Raw genomic sequence first — 23,924 nt, forward strand, 5'->3', positions numbered from 1 at the left:
ACATGTCTCTTCAGCAGGCATGTGCATTGAGAACCTGGACTGTGGGGCTTCTTTTCCTGCTTTCTTCCCACAGAAACCCTGCAGTCTTTCTGGCCTTTCTAAGGCGCTTGCTTTTTGGTTTACCTGGCAGTTGATTCCTATGGATTCTCTTGACCAGTTCCTACTGTGGTGCTTCCGTGGGAGTGACTTCAAGCCTAGACTGGAACTGAGAAGAGATTTTAAGAAAAACAATTCTTGACCTCTTTCTGCTGCTGTGATTTTAATTGATAATTTTCATGTCAAGGTGATCACCAGGACATTTTTTTTTTAAAGACATTATCCAACAATTTCACAAGAGTGTCATTTTATGTTGATGGGGTAATTTGTCCCCTTAGAAAGAGCTATTTCTTGAGTAATTATTTTGGGTACTAAGTGACAGGCTCAGACTATTTTAGGTCTCCGTGGCTTTTTCTCATGACATGCATTTACCTTGAGCATAATGCATGTGGCAGGTATTGCCTGTGACTCATTGCTCTTTCAAGAGCTCACTGCACAGTTCACATCTTCGGCAGACAACAGCATATGACAAGGATCGCTGGGAAGATTTGCTGCCAATGTGCTTCTTATGTAAGATTGGCCTAAAAGATTGTCCTTGTTCCTTACTAAGCATCGTTTCACTCCGAGTAGACTTTTTGGTGATGGCCCAAGATATTCAGTAGATGTGAGAAAATATGGGGTAGCCAAATATTACATTTTATAGGTTTATGTAAATCTTCTAATTTGAAGCTGTCTCACTTAAACTAATATGGGTTTCCATAAAGTTATGTTTATTTATGGTTCCTAAAATGCAGATTTATTAAGCCATATGTTAATTTGTACTAAAAGGCGTAAAGAGACATGGGCTGTTTAAATTAATTTGAAAATATTTAGGAAAAAAAAACCCTTCCAAAGTTTATAAAACACAATGTATTTTCAGGGTGAAGGCTTGTATTAAAATAACATTCAAATCTTTCAACTTCCATCTTGCCCCCAATTTTCCTTAATGTAACCAACATTAAGGGTCTGTTGTATGTCCCATCTTATATTTTCATGGCCAGGCCTGTAATTAGTTTTTACACAAATGCTCTGTTTCAAACCCATAGCTAAAATCTGAGTGCCAAAGTTTTCCAATGAGTAAGAGATAAAATGCTATCTCAATAATACTGCCTTTTAAATAACCAAAACTCTATGAAGACAAGGGTGAAATGTCCATTGCCTACCCTTGTCCAACAAGGGTGTGAATGTTCAGATTTACAAGATAATTCTTATTATCTCAATTTTATATATGAAGAAATTGAGATTCAGATAGGTTCGATTACCCGCTCCCAAATATATAAAACAGCAACAGAACAGGAAGATTGTTCCATTGATTTCATATCAAGACTTTGAGAATCTGCACTCACAAAAATATTTGGACAAAATCATAGAGTGTAATGCAATCTCACTACTTAATGGATTTTATTTAGTTTTGCCTATACACAATTTAATTACTATCCATTAGCTATAAACTTTTTAGCTCCTTAGTGGTTTTTAAAATATGAAGAAAACCTCAAGCCGAAGACCCTAAAGCAAAACACATAATTTTTTTTCCTGATGATGACATTTTTGCAGGTTTTTCCTGCTATCAGAGTGTGATAAAAGGCTTGGGTTTATAACTTGACCTAAGCCTTACCTGGGTCTTGCCCAGCAGAAATATGTGTTTCATTAAATTAACAACAGATCCCAAAGCAGAAAGAAAAATCAAGCTAATCCCCAGAGTCAGTATTTTGTCCCTGTAACCTGCAGGTATATGAGGACCACAGAAATCAGCTTAACATAATTTCCCATTTTTCTCTGTTCAACTTCTGAGATGGCAACTGTTGGTTTCAACAGTTGTCTGGGGATTTCATCTTACAGAGCTGTCAAGAATTCTAGTAGCTACAAGGAGAGAACCCTAAAGATAAAATTCATTGATTCATGACTACATTCATATAAAACAGGAATGGAATGTTGAATGGCAAGAAACATAAGTATTTTTTTACATTCCAAAAGTTAGAATTTCTGTATAATGAAAAATATAACACCTAATATTTGTATGGTACTTTTCAGTTCATAATATGCTTTCATTTAATTCCTATAATAATCCTATAAGGTAGCGGAGTTGTTGAGTTACTGTAGCACCCAACACACACACACACACACACACACACACACACACACACACACACACACACACACACACACACACACACACCTGTTCAGTTTTCTCTCATATAAAAAAATACCCCAAACACTACCATCTCCTCAAACTGTTATGTCTCACACTTTGTTAATTTTTAAAATTCTTGAAAGATAAAAGTGTTCCCATAGCTGTTAACTCTTTTTTTTTAAGATTTTATTTATTTATTTGACAGAGAGAGACTCAGTGAGAGAGGGAACACAAGCAGGGGCAGTGGGAGAGGGAGAAGCAGGCTTCCTGCGGAGCAGGGAGCCCCACGTGGGGCTCGATCCCAGGACTCTGGGATCGTGACCCAAGCTGAAGGCAGACGCTTAACAACTGAGCCACCCAGGCACCCCTGTCCTCAACTCTTCACTATTACTCCATGAAATTGGGTTTAATCTTTACCATTATAGAAAAGCTCTTTGTTATTAATAACTTTCTTTTTTTTTATTTTATTGTTAGTCACCATACATTACATCATTAGTTTTTGATGTAGTGATCCATGATTCATTGTTTGCATATAACACCCAGTGCTCCGTGCAATACATGCCCTCCTTAATACCCATCACCAGGTTAACCCATCCCCCCACCTCCCTCCCATCTAAAACCCTCAGTTTGTTTCTCAGAGTCCATAGTCTCTCATGGTTCATCTCCACCTCCAATTTAGAGGGTATTATGCTAAGTGAAATAAGTAAATCAGAGAAAGACAAGTATCATATGATCTCACTGATATGAGGAATTTGAGAAACAAGACAGAAGAGCATAGGGGAAGGGAGGAAAAAATGAAACAAAACAAAACCAGAGAGGGAGACAAACCATAAGAGACCCTTAATCTCAGGAAACAAACTGAGGGTTGCTGGAGTGGTGGGGGGTGGGAGGGATGGGGTGGCTGAGTGATGGACATTGTTGGGGGGTATGTGGTATGGTGAGAATTGTGCAAGACTGATGAATCACAGACCTGTACCTCTGAAACAAATAATACATTATATGTTAAAAAAAAAGAAGATAGTACTGATAACTTTCTTGTTGCCAAATCTAGTGGATTTTTCTATTTATCATCCAAAGCTCTTTGCAGTTTGGATTCTTTGGATCAACTCCATCTTTTCCCCATTTGGTCTTTCTTTTGAGTGTTCCTTACCATAGTTTCTACAGCAATAGAGTAGTTTTACTCCCACTACTATGTCCATTCTCTCTTGGACGTCTTTGTCGATGCCTCCTTCCTTTCTTCTGGAAAACGTGTACATTCCCTATGATTGTATCTGTGATTCTTTTCTCTTTTCTTTCTGGCTCTCCTCTCTCAGTCAGGGCCTCAGGAGTCTGCCCCCTGCCCCAACTCCCCAGCAGTAATTTCACCTGTTTCTGTTCATCCCTCTCTTCTACTTTCTAAAATAGCCATCCATGTTCCTTCCTGGCCCCTTCCCTCCTGGCTGATGACTGTGCCCCTCCTGTATTGAGAAAGCAGGCTGTAGGGTGCGAGTGCCTTGGCTTTTTGTCCACAAGTTGACCTCTAAATGCTACTCACTGTGACCTCCTCTCCTCCAGTTTATGAGGGAAAAGTGTGACTTTTTCTGTTCAAGACCAATCCTTGTTTATGATCCTATTTCATTCTGTCCTTTCTGGAAATAGAACCTTATTATCGATTATTCCCTCCCTATATGATCCTTTCAACTTATCCCTCTTCATTGTTTGGAGCCTATACACATCCTCAGGTCTCTCCAATCCTTAAGAATGCCTGTCTCTACTTGGCGTTCTCTCTAGCTACCATCCTATCTTGCTCTTTCTCTGTAAGGCCAAGCTTCAATAAGGAAGAGGCTGTAGATGCTTTATTTCTTCTCCTTTAACTCTTCAGTTCAGGTTCTAATGTCAGCCTCCTCTCCTACTGAGGTTTCCAGGGACATTTAATTGCCTCCCATCACCAGTATTACTTAATTTCTCAGGAGCAATTGACACTGCCCACTTCACCCCCTTTCTCGAGACTTTGCTCCCTTGGTCTCCATTAAGCCACTCTCTTGGGTTTCCTGATCATTCTTTCTTTGTTTCCTTTGGGCTCTCCTCCTTTCTCGTTCCTCAAGTTGTTTTTCTTCCCTTCCTTCTCCACTCCCTCAATCCCCCTCTATTTCCTCCTCCTCCTCCTTTTTCCTCTTTCCACATTGATTCTTTCCTTTTGTCTACAAGTTTAAAACCATTTGTACAGCACAGGACAAATGGCAGATATTGTCCACAAGCCAGACACCTCCTACAGGATTGTCCACATTGCTGCCCTTACTGTCTTCTTTCCGGCCCATTCAGCAACATGTATTAAAAAGCAGGTGAGTGGGAATGGTTATTATAGAGATAGCTTTGAATCGGTTTAAGTTTCTGAAAAAAGTAAATAATTTGCAAACTTCAGTGCTTCAACCTTTATTAGTGACAGATTACTGGAGACACACCTCACGATTGATTGGAACACAATAATGTCATCATGGTAACATGATTGGGTAAAGGCTGATAGGTGAGGTGTTTAAATGATTGTTGAATTGATTTGAATTTAATGTTCGTAACTGTGGAGTTCCTGGAAAATTTAGAACCGAAGAAAGGTTTTTATTTTAATCTTCCAAAAGATTTGTTAATTTACATATTTATCTTACAAATTGGTAAAGGCCTTATTCTGTAAACATATTGGAATTGGAGGGCCCCTCTTCTTCGATTCTTGAAATTGAGCAATGAGACAAATCATTTGTTGGGTCTTAATGGTTTTAAGTACCCAAGAATCCTGTATTATGATGAACAGCCTCTAAGGGAACTATGATATTAACATTCAGGTATTAAAGAGAACTTTCAAGGCTAGAGTCCCCTGAAAAGTAAGTTTCTGGGAGCTGGAAATGATGAACTGAATGGAATACCACACATTAACTTGAATTGCTCTGTCAAGTTACAGTATCTTGAAACTTGGAAGGAATAGATGAGAGATTTATGTGACTCAGAGCAGCTTAGGTCTTGAAATACTACACCTCCTACAGCAAACACACTGATTTTCTTCAGCAACATTAGGTTAGAAGCTTTTTCAAAGGCAGGAACCAGGTCTTATTTTGTATTCCTCAAGGGCTTTGTACACAATTTACGTGTAATAAATAATTTTTAGAAGTTTTTGTTCCATCAGCAAGTAAAACATTTATAGGAAATAAAGATTTTTTTAAAGTAGTTCATTATCCTATTAACCAGAGATACTTACTATCAATAGTGTAGCATAAATCAGAGGTTGGCAAACTTTTTCTGTAAATCGACCAATAGTAAAGATTTGAGGCTTTTCTAGCCTTATGGTCTCTGTTGCGACCACTGAATTCTGCTGTTGTGGTGTGAAAGCAGTCATAGTCAAAGGAGACAAGACACTCTATAAACAATGTGTGTGGCTGTGTGCCAATAAAACTTTATTTACAAAAACAGTCAGTTTGGATTTGGCCTCCAGGCTATAGTTTGCTGACCCCTGTATAAAACTATCTTTTAAGCCCACATATATGTAATACGTATAATAATATACACATGTAACATATACTTTATATTATATATATAATGGTTTTTAAAAATGACATCACAAAGAGATTGCTAGATATCCTTTCAGGAATATTGGAGCCTCTGGGGTTTGTCTGTCCTATAGGGCATAGATTGTCAATCACCCAAAGGAGGCAAAAATTTGTTCTTTATGGATGGAAAAAAAATTCTTAGTTATTGGAATGGTTTGTGGCTTTCCAAAATTCAGCTTTACTAAACAAAATCTTGTTCTTTAGTATTTAATTTGGTGGTGGGGAGAGGCTGAGGTAAAAATATATAAAAAGTCTGCTTTGGAAAGTAATAATGAAAAGGGGACTGAGAAACACTACAGTAGGGATATGAACTTTGTCTTTGATTAGGCTCGTTTTCAACTCTATAGTTTGTAAATAAATGAAAAATTAGTTATGCAAATAATTCTTGTCTATAGACTTTGAAATGACATCTGCACAGTGAAAAGATACCCCTGCCCCAGACACCCATCACCAGGAAAAAGCCAGTTTTGTGTCCATTTGTAAATTTATTTCAACATTCATTTCTTCCATGTAAATTTGTGGTTCTTTAATTTCTTCTTTGAATTGGTTGAGATATTTGCCTCCTTCCCTCATTTAATAATTGATAATAAAATAAATAAAAATCTTTGACAAGTGTTTTTTTATATCAGTCATGATCTTACCTTTGCAAAAAAGATGTAATTTAATAGTTTTCATTGGTTTGTACAGTCCTTGACATATTAAAAATATTTTTATATCATTATATATTTTAAAGGTCATCAATGTTCTAAGAAATGAGTATATCATTTTTTTAAAAATGTACATCTTATTGTTGGGAAACAATTTTTTTTAAATTTTATTTTATTATGTTATGTTAGTCACCATACATTACATCACTAGTTTTTGATGTAGTGATCCATGATTCATTTTTGCGTATAACACCCAGTGCTCCATGCAATACGTGCCCTCCTTAATACCCATCACTGGGCTAACCCATACCTCCACCCCGCTCCCCTCTAAAACTCTCAGTTTGTTTCTCAGAGTCCATAGTCTCTCATGGTTCGTCAGTTGGGAAACAATTTTTTATGAATAAGCATTGATTTCTTTCTCAAAAACATGCTGAATGTTGAAAGTCATTAAGTGTGTCAAAAGTCCGTTACTGAATTTTTTTGGCACGGTGCTTGTTTACTTTTAGTTCCCCGCTGACTTTTTCGAGGACATAGGCCAGTGGATGTGAAGGCCAATGCTATTTTCATGGCTCTGTTGACAGAAAGTTGCATGTGTAGCCACTGTGAATCTACGATCATTTTGGGGAGAGCACTGGGCCCTGGCCTCACGAGAGGGACACACTGAGTGTGCTTTGACACTTGCCTTGGCTCAATGTGCCTGGTCAAGATTCTGGTTTGGCTTGCGATTTATTTCAGGAGCATGGAAAGTCTACTGTTTGAGCTTTACATTTATATTGCCAGTTCCTCCTGCCCTTCTCTTTACCCTCTTAGTGCACTCACTCTAACTTCCTGCCCCTACATGAGTATTTTATATTCTTTAAAACTGCAAAATGGAAGCCAGAATTTTAGAAATGAATTTTCCCAGTTTATCCATCCTGAAAATGGTGTTTAACTCTTTTGTTAAGCCTTCCATCCCTTTGTTACTTCCTCTTGTCCTCTCCCTCAGCTTCTGTCTTTGCAGATGGTAAGTGAATTACTCTGGGTGACAAGTACCAATTCTCAGAATAATGTTTTTAACTTTTGTTCAGGAAACCAAATAAATGTTTCATGCACAGAGGGGAAGACAGAAGATAAAGTGAATTTTTCAAAGTGGATACTAGTTTCAGGATCAGAGTAATGAGATGGAAGTCACCTCACCTAATATCCTATAAAGCAAGCCCACTGTTATAAATCTGTGTATCCAATTTATCAATATTTCTCTTGTTCTGTTGCAAAAAAATATAAAAAGCAACACTTGCAAGATCAGCCAGCATTTTATAAAGTAATGCTAAATTAAATCCAGGGGCAAGAAGGATGATCTAGATCTCTGATTTTTAAACCACAGAGCATTCTAAATTTGAACTTTTGGTAAAATCTATTTAACAATTGGGGAAGCAATCCGTGATAAGTGTCTGCAATTCTTAAGTAATCTCTCTGCCTACAGCAGTGTCTAAATTAAGCAATTGCTTTTTAAAAAAAATATGATAATGGGTTTTATCTTTATTACATACATGCATTTGAAAATTAATAACAAAATGGCAATACCAATGTTAAAAGTGAGCAAAGAAACCCTAAAGTAAAAATGCAACCCTAAAGTCAATGTTACAAGCATAACCAACCTCACTAACAAAATAATTGCCATTAAAAGTGTGTGTGTGTGTATTTTAACATCTTAACCATTTTTAGGTGACAGTTCAGTGACATAAAATACCTTCACATTGTTGTGCAACCATCACCACCATCCATCTCCCAGAGCCCTTTTCATCTTCTCTCCATCCCCCAGCAATAAATGACTTTCTGTCTCCAGGAATTTGACTCCTCTAAGTACCTCATCTAAGTGAACTCATACAGTATTTGTGTTTCTGTGACTGGCTTATTTCACTTAGCATAAGGTCCTCAATGTCCATCCATGAAGTAGCATGAGTCAGAATTGCCCTCCTTTTTAAAGCGGAATAATATTCCATTGTGTGTATTTTGCTTATCCATTCATCTGTTGATGGATACCTGAGTAGCTTCCACTTTTTGGCTCTTTTGAATAATACTGCCATGAACCTGGGTCTACAAATACCTATTCAAGTTCCTGATTTTAATTATTTTGGGTAAGCTGCAAGTGGAATTGCTGGATCATATAGTAATTCTATTTTTAATTTTTTGAGGAACCACTACACTGTTTTCTGTAGTGGCCATGCCATTTTACATTCCTGCTGAAAGCACACATGGGTTCCAGTTTCTCTACAACCTTGTCAACACTTGTTATTTTCCATGTTTTTTTTTTAAAGATTTTATTTATTTATTTGACAGAGAGAGACACAGCGAGAGAGGGAACACAAGCAGGGGGAGTGGGAGAGGGACAAGCAGGCTCTTCGCTGAGCAGGGAGCCCGATGCAGGGCTCAATCCCAGGACCCTGGGATCATGATCTGTGCTGAAGGCAGACGCCTAATGACTGAGCTACTCAGGTGCCCCTATTTTTCATGTTTTTGATAGTATCTATCCAAAGCATTTCCCTAATGATTAATGATGTTGAACATCTTTCTTTGTGCTTATTGGCCATTTGTATCTTTTTTGGAGGAATGTCTATTCAGTCCTTTGCCCCTTTTAAAATTAAGTTTAATGAACTAATGGCCATAGGAATTTTTTTTCATACCATATCCAGATAAATCTTTGGGATAGTTTAGAGAATTATCCAGCTAAGGATTGGAACTCTCTTGAAAATATAAAAATAATGCATGCTTTTTGTCTGAAGGTAAGACTCATTTATTTCCAGTAAGGTCACCCATCCACAAAATTCCTCTGGCATCAACCAAAAGAAGATCAGCCACTTAAAAATATATAGACTAATTTATAACTAATGTTTGTGACTATGAATGGGTGATAGTTGACTAAAATAATTCTTTATCACATCAGGTAAGTATTACCAGTGTCAAATGAAGGGCAAGTTCTTGGTTGGTAAAGAGACGAGAACTCCTTTTCAGTTTAGATTTCAGCCAAGGGTCAATGGTTTGTTAGTGCACCACTGAAGAATGCTAAAAGTGCTAGCTTGTCCTCAAATCATGGGAAAAAAAGTTGAGGAATAGGTACTAGAAATCTGAGCAGCCTCCAAGGTGACCCTAACAGGCCAGATAGCTTTGCCTTTAACCACAGGAGCTTAAAACCTCTTCATCAAAGTCTGTCATATTCTGGTGTCACCTTGCTTACCCACCTAATTCTCATTCTCTTTCCAAATTATTCTCCTCAGCCGGGTTAGCCTGGTTCAGAATTCACCTACTCCTGTAGCAGGTGCATCTCAGAGCATGAGGTGTGCAATTAATGTGACAGTTTTTCTAATAGTTTCACTTCATTTCAAGCCATTATCCTGAGGGCTTATGAAAACAATTCAGTAAAATTGGAATTTTCCTGTATCCAGGTCCCAGAGGCTTAAGCTGAGCCAAGGCATCAAGTAGGAAGCCCATATTACCTTGGAGTCTTCTGTCCGCTTGGTCCTCACTTCCCTCTTTCCCCCAAACCTGGAGAATCATTTTCTAACTCCGGCATGGAAACAGTTTGCTTTCACTCACCCTAGTCCTTTTTTTCCATGGCAGGAGTCCTTCCTCTTCTATTAAGAGCCTAAACTTTTGAAAGTCAAAAAGCAGGAGACTTTTTTCTCTCTGTTGCTACATACATTTCCCATGGCAAGGCATGCAGACCAGCCTGCTGGCTGCACGAGGGAAACGGTGAAGGAGGGCTGGGGTGGAGTGTGTGTGGGGATGAAACAGTGCCAAAAAAAAAAAAAAATGATCAGTTAATATTAAAAAATGTATTTCACTCTACTAACTTCAACCCTTTTACATCTGATCAGGTTGTTCTTCCTCTTTTTTGCCTATTTTGCTCTACTTTCCCTTCAAGCTTTGGTTTAATTCCTTCCCTCCTCAATGTACTTGTTCATTTTCCTTTACTATAACCCTTATAATTTATATCACACATTTTGATGTTGAATGTCTTATAACTGCAGCAGGGCTGAAAGAAAAGTCATCTTGCCCAAACTCTTGTTCTAGGCTAGCATTTCTAAGGCACCCCGCCAAGTGTTTGTTTAATCCAGTCGTTCTCAAAATGATTCTCTGGACCAGCAGCATGAAGTGGGAACTTGTTAAAGTGCAAATTCTCAAATCTCTCTCTGGATCTACTGAGTCAGAAACTCCGCGGTAGAGTCTAGAATCTGTGCTTTAACAAGCCATCCAGGGGATACTGATGCACACTATTTGAGAACCACTGGCTTAACCTACATTAGCCAGTGGAAGGAGAAGTTAGCTAATAGTAGTGATCCCAATGTTTGAATGCCTATTGTCTGTGCTTGAATACTTCTAAGTGACGGGGCACTCATAACCTTGGAGAGCAGCCCAGTCATCTTTGGAAAACATTGACCTATATTCGTCCGAAATCTATATTGGTCTGATATGTCTTATCAATAACTAATATTGTTTATATATATCTTCCTAGAGCCATAGGGAAGAAGTCAAATCTCCCATCCCCACGACAGACTAAAATATCTCAATATTCCCATCATTTCCCTCTCCCAGCTCTTCTCTTATCTAGGCTCAAAGTGGCATGAGTTTTGAGTCCCTCAAGCTGCCTTTCGGCACACTGCTGAACACAATCCCATTTGTTTATAATTCTCTTTAATGAGCTCTGCACAGAACTGAACGCTGTAGTTTAGGGTCTGACAAGCTAGAGTGGAGTGGTTATCAATTAATTGCTTCCAATACTATATTCCTAGTACAATAGGCTAATATGGTCTTAGTTGTTTTGTTTTATTTTTTGTTTTTTTGATGGCCACATTGTTAATTCATACAAAGCATATTATCAGCTGAAATTTTTTGCTGTTCTCTATCCTCATCTTGGTCTGTTTGACAGACACCAATGCTGTATCATATCTCCTCTATAATTTTATACCTGTAGGGGAAGTTCCTCAGATGCAAGTGTATAGTTATGTCTATTAATGTGTTTTCTGATTAGTTCTTTGATGATTAACTGACACAATTAACTTTTGGAGGAGATATGTATCTCCTATCCCTTGAAGTATGTCCCTGATGGCATAATAGGTACTCAGTAAATACTTTAGAAATGTGTAATTGATGTATTAATAGAAATTTTCAATGCAAAAGAAGGTCACATTTTCTTGAGTTTTAATAAAAGGTATTCATTTGACACTAGGTTTATTGCTTCAGGACCTACAACTTATGACTACATATAAAGTAAAAACACCACTTGCTTTCAGTTGCAAACATCTAGAATTTATATATAGCAGTCTTTGAAGTGTCCTATTGGATGATTATATTATCAGTCAGGCTGTAATCTGTCAAGATAATTTTGTAGTTTTGTTTTTAGAATTGCTTCCAGAAGCTACTTTATGAACCACATAAGGAAAGTCATTTTATATTGAGTTTTTTAAAATTCAAGTTGGAGTTCTTCATATTGGTACCCACCTGAGCCTCTGGTATCATATTCCAAAACCTGTGTGTGTGTGTGTGTGTGTGTGTGTGTGTGTGTGTGTGTGTGTGTGTGTAAAGTTAGTACTTCACAGAAATTCCAATGAAGACTTTTCAAAAAGGTTTCCAACAATGGCTGGGAGGTGCAACTAACACTAAATTAGACATATACCCTTGTGTGTTTTCTTCTTACGGTGACTTTGCCTCACATATTTATTGCATCAAATGTCTCCACACTAACAGTAGAAACAAACAAACAAACAAAAAACAGATTTGGCCTCATAAAACGGAATTGAAAGATTTGTGGATCAAAGTATCCAGGCTCCCTAAAATACTAGCAAATAAAAATATATTCAGTAAATATTATAAAATGTACTCAACTTGATAAGACTAAGAACTCAGTCATCAAGTGAAAAAGACATGAGCTTGCTTATCCTTTATATATAATGTGTGGGAAGAGAACTAATATTTATTGGTTCTTGGAATATGCCAGTCATTTTATATTGAGTCCACATGAAGTGGAACCAATTATACCATTTCATAGTAGAGAAAACTGAGACTTTGAGAGGATAAGTTGCCCAAGGTCACAAATCAAGTAAGTAGCAAAATAGGTACCTGGACCCAGATCTTTCAGGCTCTAAATTCTGTTCCCTTTCTACTACATTATATGAGAAATACTAAAATGAAAGATATAGTTTCTGTCCCCATAGAGCTCAGGGAACTTTATGTAAAAATATATAAAGATATGGATTTTTTTCATTCTCTGTAAAATCAAAGAAAGCCAAGTTAAAATTAAATATTAATTGAACAAAAATAATTTTAAAATGGCAATGTTGAATTTTTATAAGAGTTGATTAAAATCAAGACTTTTTCTGTAATATGGTTATTGATTTTGAAAGAAATTTAGCAATATAAGTCAAGAACCATACAAATGTTTATACCCTTTTGTATATAGACTTTATCATTAATCTGTTTTTGGAACTTCAGCCTAAATTCTAAATTCAGAAAAATGATGTAAATGTATTGCTGTCTGAGTTGGAAAAAAATCCTCCTGTGTTTCTCCTTTACTCCCACATTATTACTACACTCACAACTCTGCTGATACCAGATCTGTGGGTTTTCCACACATAAGTGATTCTGCATTATACCAGCTGCGCGTCCTATGATTCAATTCAATTCTGACACTGTCTACCTAGAGTTAGTGTCAGATTCCATAAGTTAAGTGCTCAGCCCCACAAGACTGCCCCCACTTCAGATGCAAATCACAAGTCCCGCATTGTCACCCAGGCTCCTGACCAGCCTGCTACAAATCAGGGTTCTTATAACCTCCTCCTTAGGTTTGAAAATTTGCTAGAATGGCTCACGAAACTCGGAGAAACAGTTTCCCAGTTTATTGTAGAGGATATAATAAAGGGTAGGAGTGAAGAACCAGATGAAGAGATATATAGGACAAGGTTCAGAAGGGTCCCCAGGTGAGGAATTCTGTCCCCATGGAGTTGAGTTACATTACCTCCTGGCATGTTGATATGTTCACCAACCTAGAAGTTCTCTGAACCCCATACTTTTGGGATTTTTATGGAAGATTCATCATGTAGGTGTGATGATCTTTAACTCAGTCTCCAGCCCCTCTCCTATTATTTGGAGAGGGTGTGGGGCTGTAAGTTCTGAGATTTTAACCATGGGTTGGTCTTTCTGGTGACCAGCCTCCATCTTGAAGCTATCCAGGAGACTACTAAGAGTTGTCTCAATAAAACAGAAGATACTCTTATCACCCAGGAAATTCCAAGGGATTTATGAGCTCTGTGTCAAGAACCAGCATCAAAGACAACTATTAAAACACCATGCTTCTTCTAGTGCTCTTGTCACTTAGACAATTACAAGGGTTTTAAGAGCTCTGTGCCAGGACCTGGGGTCAGAGACCAATAAATACATATTTTCTATTATTTTACACTAACAGTATTAAAAAACAGGAAATAATTAGAAACAACCTATATATCCAATTTATTACTTAAATGGTTAGGTAAAAATTTGATGGGTCTATTATGTAACCATTAACATAATAATTATAAACTATGTAGCATTAAAAAAATGCTCATATTGTAATAAAGTCACATTTGAGTATATAACAAATCAATTACTTATGATTTATGTTGTAAGAAACAAAAATATAGTCTAACGATGATGTAAATATGAAATACTGATGTATTATGGTGATGGGATAGTTTTAAAAATTGCATTTTAAAAAATTTTTCTATTCATCTCTATCTATTAATCTCATAATGAAGGGAAAAATCTCCAAACTTTCCTAGTATTCTTTGCTGTTGCAAGACAAGTCACGCTCTTTGTTTTTCTAAACTTCCAATAAAACTAACTTTTTGGAAACCAGTTTTGCTTATGGGATAATTTTTAATCAAATATTTGTAGCTCAATCTTCAGTAGTTGTCAGTAAGGGGAAAATGACACATTTGACATTTAAATATAATTGTCACAGCCTCTCCATTCATTGTGAATCTGTACAATTAAAATTTTGAAACTTAAAATTATGGCTTCTAAGATTAGAGGTTGAAATTGGGATGCACGTTCAGTCTATAGATTTCCAAAGAAAGTACTTCCTTTTATTGACCCTCGGTGTAGACACAGGATTTAGAGAGCTTGGCTATTGAGATGCAAATTCTTTCTGGAGAAGGCTGTTGGGACTTTGTTACATATTTTTGAAAGAAGTATTTTGAAAGAGGAATGGTCCCTTAGCTCTGCTGGGACCTCAGCTTAGGACTTGGTGACTCTCTGGCTGTCACATAATGAGGTGGGGGAGCTGAACCAGCATGGATGGCTGGACAGTAGCAAGGAGCTCATGTCAGATGTGGGCAGGAATGAACTCAAGGCCTGGAGAAAGGATAAGTGGGATGTGGGTTTGGTGGGGGGTGGATGGGTTGGAGAGGGTTGGGTGCTAGACAGGGGACAGGGTAGAGTTGGGAACAAAGGCAAAGCCAGGGTAGAGCTCCATCAGGGATGGAGCTGGCTCAAAATAAAAGACATGCTCACAGAACCAAAGGGTGTGCACAGACTTGAGCATCAAGCCTCATCAAAGAAAGCAAAGGCAAGAAACAGGAGCCAGGGATGAAGCTGGGCTGAAGCCTGGGGGAAGACTGGTGCTGCAAATAGGAGCAAGGGAAGGGAGGTGCCCAGGTGGAATCGCAATTCTTTCCAAATCCAGCTGCCTGTTATTACTACTCACGCTCTCCAGGTGCAGAGGATCCTATGTTTGGAGTTCCCCAGAGGAACTCAATAGCTTCTGACTAAATGCCAGATGGCTTTCTGGATAAGGTATCTCAACCAACATCCTCCTTGAGGCACTACCACTGTTCCAGTGTCTGTGGCCTGCACTAAAAGTCCTCCTGAATTCTGGGAAGCTCCTTCTCCAAAGAACTATGGCCTACTTAGAAAAGAGGGATTCTTTCATAACTGCCCCGATAAGTGGTCCAGAGTTCAAGTAGTTTCAATGCTATACTTTGTAAAGCATTTCTCATTTCAAACAATCAGGGATAGATTCTCTGATCTTTACAAATGATTTTTGATCTCAGAGGATATATGTGTATACACATACATCTCATTCCTCATGTAGATATTTACAATATGTATATATCCATATAAATATTTAGATATGTATATTTATATAGACATACACACATACATATTGCTTATCTTGTTTTCGGTTTGAAAAAAGTATTTTATTTTTTAAATACTTTTTTTTTGAAATATATTTGACATATAACATCATGCAAATTTAAGGTGTACATGTTATGATACGTTTTTATATTGTAATAATGATTACCGTTGTAGTGATAGTTAACACCTCTATCATGTCATATAATTATCTTTGTGTGTGTGTGTGTGTGTGTGTGGTGTAAGTAACTAAGATCTAGTCTCTTAGCAAGTTTGAATGATGTCTATATTCAGTGTACTGTGTATTAGCTCTCTAGAACTTATTTATCTACTAATTGCAAGTTTGTTCACTTAGATATCTCTTCTCCCACCCCCAGCTTCTGGCAACCACCATTCTACTCTTTGATTTTTATGAGTTCAGCTTGTTTAGATTCCATATATAGGTGATATCATATAGTATTTATCTCTTTCTGTCTGATTTATCTCACTAAGCATAATGTCCTCTGGATACATCCATGCTGTTGCAAATGGTAGGATTTCTTTCTGTGGATAGTATTCCATTACACCTAGATAGATAATAGATAGATAGAGGTATATAGCGATGTATATCTCCATTGCATCTCAATTAACATTTTTTGAAAAATGGCATAAAGAACTGAACTATTAAGATTATGAGGAATAAATGAAATAACACTTGCATATTAGGATGTTATAGAAACATAAATAATATTATTATCATTTTGGTGGAGTTACCCAATGAGAAGAAATGTTGGACTACTTTACAAGATTAACTGCTATTTACAAGTGTGTTTCTGGGGCGCCTGGGTGGCTCAGTTGGTTAAGTGACTGCCTTCAGCTCAGGTCATGATCGTGGAGTCCCGGGATCGAGTCCCACATCGGGCTCCCTGCTCAGCGGGGAGTCTGCTTCTCCCTCTGACCCTCCCCCGTCTCATGCTCTCTATCTCATTCTCTCTCTCAAATAAATAAATAAAATCTTAAAAAAAAAAAAAAGAAGTGTGTTTCTGGTTTTGGAGATAACGGGTCAGCTTGGACCAGACTTTTTTTTTTTCCTGGGAAGAACCACTTGTTGGCTCCTCTCAGAAATGTGAATGTTTGTATAGTAACAACCATACCTGTTTATGTAGCAATATGGACATGCTTACATTGCAATCAACAAAAAGAATAACAATTGAATAGACGAGAGAGGCAAATATTTATGATTTGTGTTATAAGATACAGTATAAAGATGAAGGAAATGCATGAAATACAGATATATTATGGTGGTGGAATAGGATTCTATTTGGCTGAACTATGACCACGCCTCTTTGTGCTCTTGGTATTCAGTGGTTGCTGATTGGTGTATGTGGGGTGGGGAGAGTGAAAGCATATTTCTACAAGGTGCCAAGAAACTTTTAGGAATAAAAAGATGAGATCTTCCCTCTTCCCTTTTGAGGTTCAATATTGTTAGAACATCTCTGACCTCATGGGTTAAGGGGATTCCAACCAAAGTAATTAGTCAGGGAAGGAGACCAGATTTCTCCCACCAAGGAAGGAAATCCCTGTGAGAAGGAGAAGGTTCTAGGCTTGTGGTACATGTTATATACAAGGACTAAATGGCGATAGGGGAGGGCTGGTTGCGAGTTGCTCATCTAACCCTCACAAAAACTCTATAATATAGAACTTGGTGTCACCCTATTTTTCCCACTACAAAATTTAGGCTTAAAAGAGGGTAAGCAATTTGCTGCAAGTACGAGTGCTAGGAGGTGACTCAGGGTTGGGGCTGGAACCCCATCTGTCTCTAGGGTCCTCGCATCTCACTGCTGCACTTTCCCTGCTACTGGGATCTTTACATGGCTTTTCTCCTCCTTGGCTGGCAAAATAAAGAGATGCAAGTCAGGGTTAAGGATTAGGACAAATACTTCAGTGAGGAAGGTACTGGTAATTACAGAAAGGGAACCTAAAAGGGCTTTGAGGTTTCCTGGCCGCCTGCAGGAGGGTGATGATTATGTGATGTAATCCACATTCTTCCCTGACTTTTGGAAATAAAAACCAAGAATTTTCAGGATGATTGCCTAAGATTAAAGGTCATTCTGTGGCCACATAGAGATGTGTTTTTTTTCTATGCACACTTGGTCTTTCTGAACCTTAATGATCTCATCTATAAAATAAGAGAGTTGCACTAAGTCATTGTTAAGGTTCTTTTCATGCTGTAATGTTTGTGAGTCCAGGAATTTATAAGCTGTTTTTGGTATTTAACCTTTGCCCTTAGTGTCTTCAGCACTATGATCAAAACTAATGGACTCAATTTAAAGTTTATGTGACAGGTAAGGAAGCCAGGATAAAGGACTTAAGGAAGGTTACGAAGCAGGGACTATGGCAGCAAAAGGTTTTACAGCTATGAATTAAATGGAGTTGAAAGGATAGAATTTAGGATCTCAGAAACCAGTGGGTAAAGCAAAAAAGACTGAAGTTCAGACAAGTCTTTCAGAGGATTGATTACATGGAGAAATGGTTAAGATTCGGTCATGCCCTGATGTTTGCAGGCTCTAATTAGATTGGCCAGTTTGAGTTAGAAGAAAGGATGAGCCATCACATGGATATGTTGGCTGTCTGGTTCCCTGTCGCACGGCCCCAGCTCCATCTCTCTGGAGCTGGTGTAGTTTTGACACCGTCACCAACAGTTCTACTCCCAACTGTACAAAGCTCTCTTAGTCTTCATTCGGGTGAACCAGAGAATGGATATTAATTAAGGAAAAGAAGAGTTAAAAAAAAAAAACCCACAAAAACTTAGAGGGGAGCAAACTACAGAATAGAAATTTCTGATTCTTCTTTGAGAGAGTAACCACCTTCTTATTCTCTTCTTCCTTCCTTCTTCTCATTTTCCTTCTCTCTGGTTCCTTTCCCTCCCTCTTCATTCTTTCCTTCCACGCCGCCCCGCCCCCGGAACTTCCTGAATACCATGTTTCAAAGTCTGTGCTGGGCACTTTGACCAACACAAGATAAAGGAAACGCAGTTCCAGCTTCTCAGGTTGCTCTCTCGAGCAACAAGGAAGACAGACTCAGACGAGGCACTGTGGTAAACCAAACTTACACGAATCTACCTCCAGGTTTCTTTCCCTCACCTCCAGCCCCGTCCTGCTGCCCCACCTCACATCAGTCAGTCAGTTGGTGTTCTCTCCCCCTCCTCCCCTGCCTCCTGTCTGCTCTCAGGATTAGCTGCCTCGTGGCTAACGGGTTTCCCCTCAATTGCCCGGACATAACCTCCTAAATTTCACTGTGCCATATCAAGCAGATTCCAGATGTCTGCTCACTCAACAGCTGGGTCTTCCTCCTCTTTTTTTTTTTTTTTAAGATTTTATTTATTTATTTGACAGAGACAGTGAGAGAGGGAACACAAGCAGGGGGAGTGGGAGAGGGAGAAGCAGGCTTCTCGCTGAGCAGGGAGCCCGATGTGGGGCTCGATCCCGAGACCCTGGGATCATGACCTGAGCCGAAGACAGGTTAACGACTGAGCCACCCCGGCGCCCCTCTTCCTCCTCTTTTTATTAAGACGGTTTCACAGAGGGTTTTGAAAAATGACTTAGCATTTGCTCTTCTTATTGGTGTTTTTAGGACTTTATTGAGGGATTACTTTGTGTTAAGTACTTGTACGTTATTTCTAATCCTTGTATTATTACTCCTCCTACTATCATTTCATAAATGAGATAACTCAGAGAGGCTGAGTGACCAGTCAAAGGTGAAACAGCTAGAGATGGAATTTGAACATGGCTAACTCAAAAACCCAAGCTCTTTTCACTACCTCTATGTTTCAATGACAAAGGCAGGTTCTTTTTATTCCTCTCCAGAGGAATTCTACTTCCAAGCTTTTTTGTTTGTTTCAGTTGTTTTGTTTCTTCAACCTACCCACAATGTAGAGCATATGTTTAAAGCTAGTCTATTAGCTTTAAGATACAAATTGGACCCCTTCTAGCTTACACAATGAATATGGGATCTGTTTTTGCCATCAATTATAACCTCTACTATGATATTCAATTAAAAATTTAATAATTAGAAAAATTTCCTGAGTGGAATTATTTTTTTTTAATTTTTTTAAAGATTTATTTATTTATTTGAGTGAGAGAGAGAGAGAGAGAGCGTGCACAAGAGGGAGGAGCAGAGGGAGAGAGAATCTCAAGCAGATCCTGTGCTGAGTGTGGAGCCTGATGCAGGGCTTGATCTCACGACCCTGAGATCACGACCTGAGCTGAAACCAAGAGTGGGACACCTAACTGGAGAAGCCACACAGATGCCCCTGAGTGGAATAATTTTTTAAAGTTAAGACCTTTTCCTCTTAAAAATGAATTAAAGCTTATTTATAAAAAACACATATAGTCTTATATGCATTAAGGTTCATTTGCAAAACACATGTGGACTTACAGGCATTAACAAAAGCAAAAGGCAATTATAAATGTGCTCTTACTGATTGGTGTTATATACAAATCCAATGTACATTCACTAGACTTATAGAAGCTGCCAGAAAAAAAAATCTCACTTTAATATTGTAAAGCTTAAAAGTAACATTGTGAATTTTATAGCTGATTTGGTTCAAAAGACTGTAAGGGAAACCTAATGGATTATTAATTGTTTGTATCTCAGCACTGATTACATCATTCTTGCTGCATTAATATTAATTTGCCATAAGAATATTATGCCAATATACTTCTGTTGTTACACAATAATAATCAATAGGGGAAAATTTAGCATTGAATTGAGATGACTTTTAATAGATTGTGACATTAATTTGTGCTCATTCTGTCATAATGGGATTTTTATTGAATTGGTGATGCAGTTTGTGTCCATATTACAATAGAATCTCATGCCATGTCTGTATGGGGCACAGATATTCGCAGCAGTGTTCAAACATAAGGGGTTCCTTTAACCTCCCTGGGTGTCAACCTTTTTATCTGCAGGCACACATTATATTGTATCAAAAGAGTGCCTGGCACGTAACTTTTACTATTATAATTGATGAACCCCTTTTTAAAAGCAGGTACATTATTAGTAATGTTGCCTGTAGCACCTGTGATTGAAGCTCAACCCACCAGGGTCAGAGATATTAAACCTGCTTAAATGTGGACCTCTGGTTTCTTACCTAATGTAGCTTACAATCCACGAGGGAGATTTGGAGAGGACTTTGGCAACATTTGAAGGATGGGATCTTTTAAGAGGGGAGATGTAGGAACAACATTTCAGATATCAGTCATCAATGAAGTTCTTAATTTTCTGTGATTTCGGTGCATGTTCATGCAGAAACGTCAGTCCTTCACCCCAACAAGCTTTAAAAACACTGCATAGCATAGCTTTCATCTTGAAGATTCAGTACTCATTTACACTGTAAAGGTCTAGGAGATGTCATGCAAAGAAGGAGCCTATTTTAACTTCATTTCACCCAACTTTTCTCAAACTTACTTGATGATGGAACCCCTTTATCATATATACCACCCTAAATAACCAGTATAATTAGTCTTCTGTGGAATACATGTAGAGAAATGCTGATTTGGAGAATATTTAAAACTAAGCTACTTTTTCCTTTTTAAAATTTGTGGGTTTAAAACAAATTGTGTTGATAAGTAGCCTCCCAAATTTACCTTTTCATACATATTTAGGTGTAACAAAAGCTTATCTAACATGTGGTAGGTAGTGAATTCATAAAACCCAGACAAGGAGCTCAGAAGCCATGTACAAGCCAGATATGTCTCTGTTCATTTATTTTTTATTTTTTAAAAAAGATTTTCTTTGAGAGAAAGAGAGAGAGAAAGCAAGCATAAATGCCGGGGAGGGGCAGAGGGATAGGGAGAAACAGGCTTGATCCCAGGACCCCGAGATCATGACCAGAGCCGAAGGCAGATGCTTAACCGACTGAGCCACCCGGGTGCCCCGATTGCTGAAAAAACATTTTAAGACTGTGTAACTGTGTTTATATTCCTATTCCAATTTCTTGAGGACCACAAAGATGAATTTGGGGGAAATTGCCATAGGAAAAAAAAATCATGTTATACCAGGATAAATTTGCATCCAATGATCCAGGCTTTGGTATTCCTAAGTTTTACTCAAATATTGTTTAGTGCTTTGTGTGAACAGTGCTAGGTTTGCTCTTGAAACACTTGATGGTCATGTGCTTTATAACTTAGATTTTAAAGCTCATTATTTTTCCGCATTATATTAGGTATCTAGTTCTGCACGACAAATTAATCCCAAATTTAGCCTCTTAAACAACAAACATTATTATCTTACACAAGGGGACCAGGCTGCAACCAAAGTGCTGACTAGGACTGCAGTTATCTAGTGATCTTGAGGTTGGATGAGGGGAGAATCTGCATCCAAGCTCACCAGTATAATTGTTGGTAGGATTTAGCTCCTTGTGAGCTGTGAGCTGTTGGATTGAGGGTCTCGGTTGTTCACTGACTGTTGGCTGGAGATCTCCCTCAGTTCCTTTCCACAGGGTGGCTTACAGCATGGCAGATGGCTTTCATCAGAGTAAGCAAGTGAGAGAACAGGAGAGAGTGAACAAGATAGAAGCCAGTCTTTTTGTAACTTCATCTCTGAAGTGACATCCCACCACTTTTGTCACATTCTGTTTGTTCCTGGACCTAGCCTACACTCAAGGGGAGGGGATTATACAAGGGTATGAAAACCAGGCAGTGGGGATCACTGGGGGCCATTTTAGAAGCTGCCTATCACACACATTAAAAATTGGTGGCATGAGGGGGGTGCCTGAGTGGCTCAGTCAGTTAAGCGGCCAACTCTTGGTTTTGGCTCACATCATGATCTGAGAGTCCTGGGATCAAGCTCCGTGTCAAGCTCCACACTCAGCAGGGAGTCAGCTTGCAGTTCTCTCTCTCCCTCTTTTCCTCTGCTCCTCCCCTACTCACACACTCATTCTGTCTTTCAAATAAATAATCTTAAAAAAAAAGAACTTCTAATTCAGCAGTATTTATAATAAATAGTTCTTTTTTTAAAAAAAGATTTTATTTATTTATTTGAGAGAGAGAGCACAAGCAGGGGGAGCAGCAGAGGGAGAGGGAGAAGCAGGCTTCCCGCTAAACAGGGAGCCCAATGTGGGGCTCGATCCTAGGACCCTGGAATCATGACCTGAGCCGAAAGCAGCTGCCCAACCGACTGAGCCACCCAGGCGCCCCTATAATAAATAGTTCTTAATAATTAAATGAATCAACATGATTTACAATATAGTATTTTAAAAGTCTAGATCCTCAAACTTTTACCTCAGTTCCAAAGCACCATTCTGTTACACTGTTTTGCCACAGAGCACCTAAGACTCACTGCAAATAAACAGAGGTAGCAAACAAGCAAATACAAATCCCAAGCAGAATTTAGATTAATCTGTCATTTCACTACTTTACAGGAGTTCCTAGCCTGGAGGTTGGTCATTGTGCCCTTTCTCTCAATTCCTAGCATGAAGCACCAAGGCAGAATGAATAAGAAATGATAATAAATGCTGAGTAACTTTGGTATTAAAACCCTTCCTTCCTTTTAGGGGTCAGACTGCTGCTGAATTCTTAGGTAGTCTTGAATTTGGGACACCTTCCCATATGGGGGAGTTCATATCTTGCACAGAGAGTTTCTTTTCTTCATCTGAGCACTTTGAAAACATCTCCTACCCCCAGAGGTCTGGAAATGTAGAGAGATGTTTCTGGTTATCACCATTGAACTAGGATTATTCTTGGCTTTTAGTGGTAATGTGCAGGATGGTCTCACCCCATAAATAATTGTCTGGCTCAAATGCCAGTAGAGTCTCCAGTGAGGAAGAATTTCTCCCTCCTTTCTTCAGTCCTGCCTCCAGTTTAGGTTGTAAGCTCTGGGAGAGAAGCGATATGGTGGACCTGTTTTCTACCCTAACCTCGCTGCCTAGAAGAGCACCTTATAAGTAGTGACTGCTCTGTAAATATTTGTTGAAGGAAGTGCTACTTAAAAAAAAGACAGTGATTGATTGGTGGACAATTAGATATAAAAACCTGCTGCCCGAAATTCAATTTCCTTAGGCCTTAAATTGAAATACCTGGTTTTGGGATCCTGGATACACATGTTTTTCAAGAAAAGTCTCATAGATTTTGTGTATGTCAACTTTGAATTTATCATTTTGGGGGTGCTCGCCCTGGACTGTGAAATTAATCTCAGAGAGCTGTGAGGAATCATGGGCTTAATTTTATTCTACATATTTGTATTTAGATGAAGTAAGATATAATATATTCTTTTTGGGTACCAGTTTAACACTGAATTTATAAAGATATTAACTTGAAAATATGGTTCCCTTGATTTCCTGGAAAAGTGTGGAAATCTTATAATGAAGCTCTGGGA

The sequence above is a fragment of the Zalophus californianus genome, chromosome 10 (assembly GCF_009762305.2).
Source record: "Zalophus californianus isolate mZalCal1 chromosome 10, mZalCal1.pri.v2, whole genome shotgun sequence".
Taxonomy (NCBI): domain Eukaryota; kingdom Metazoa; phylum Chordata; class Mammalia; order Carnivora; family Otariidae; genus Zalophus; species Zalophus californianus.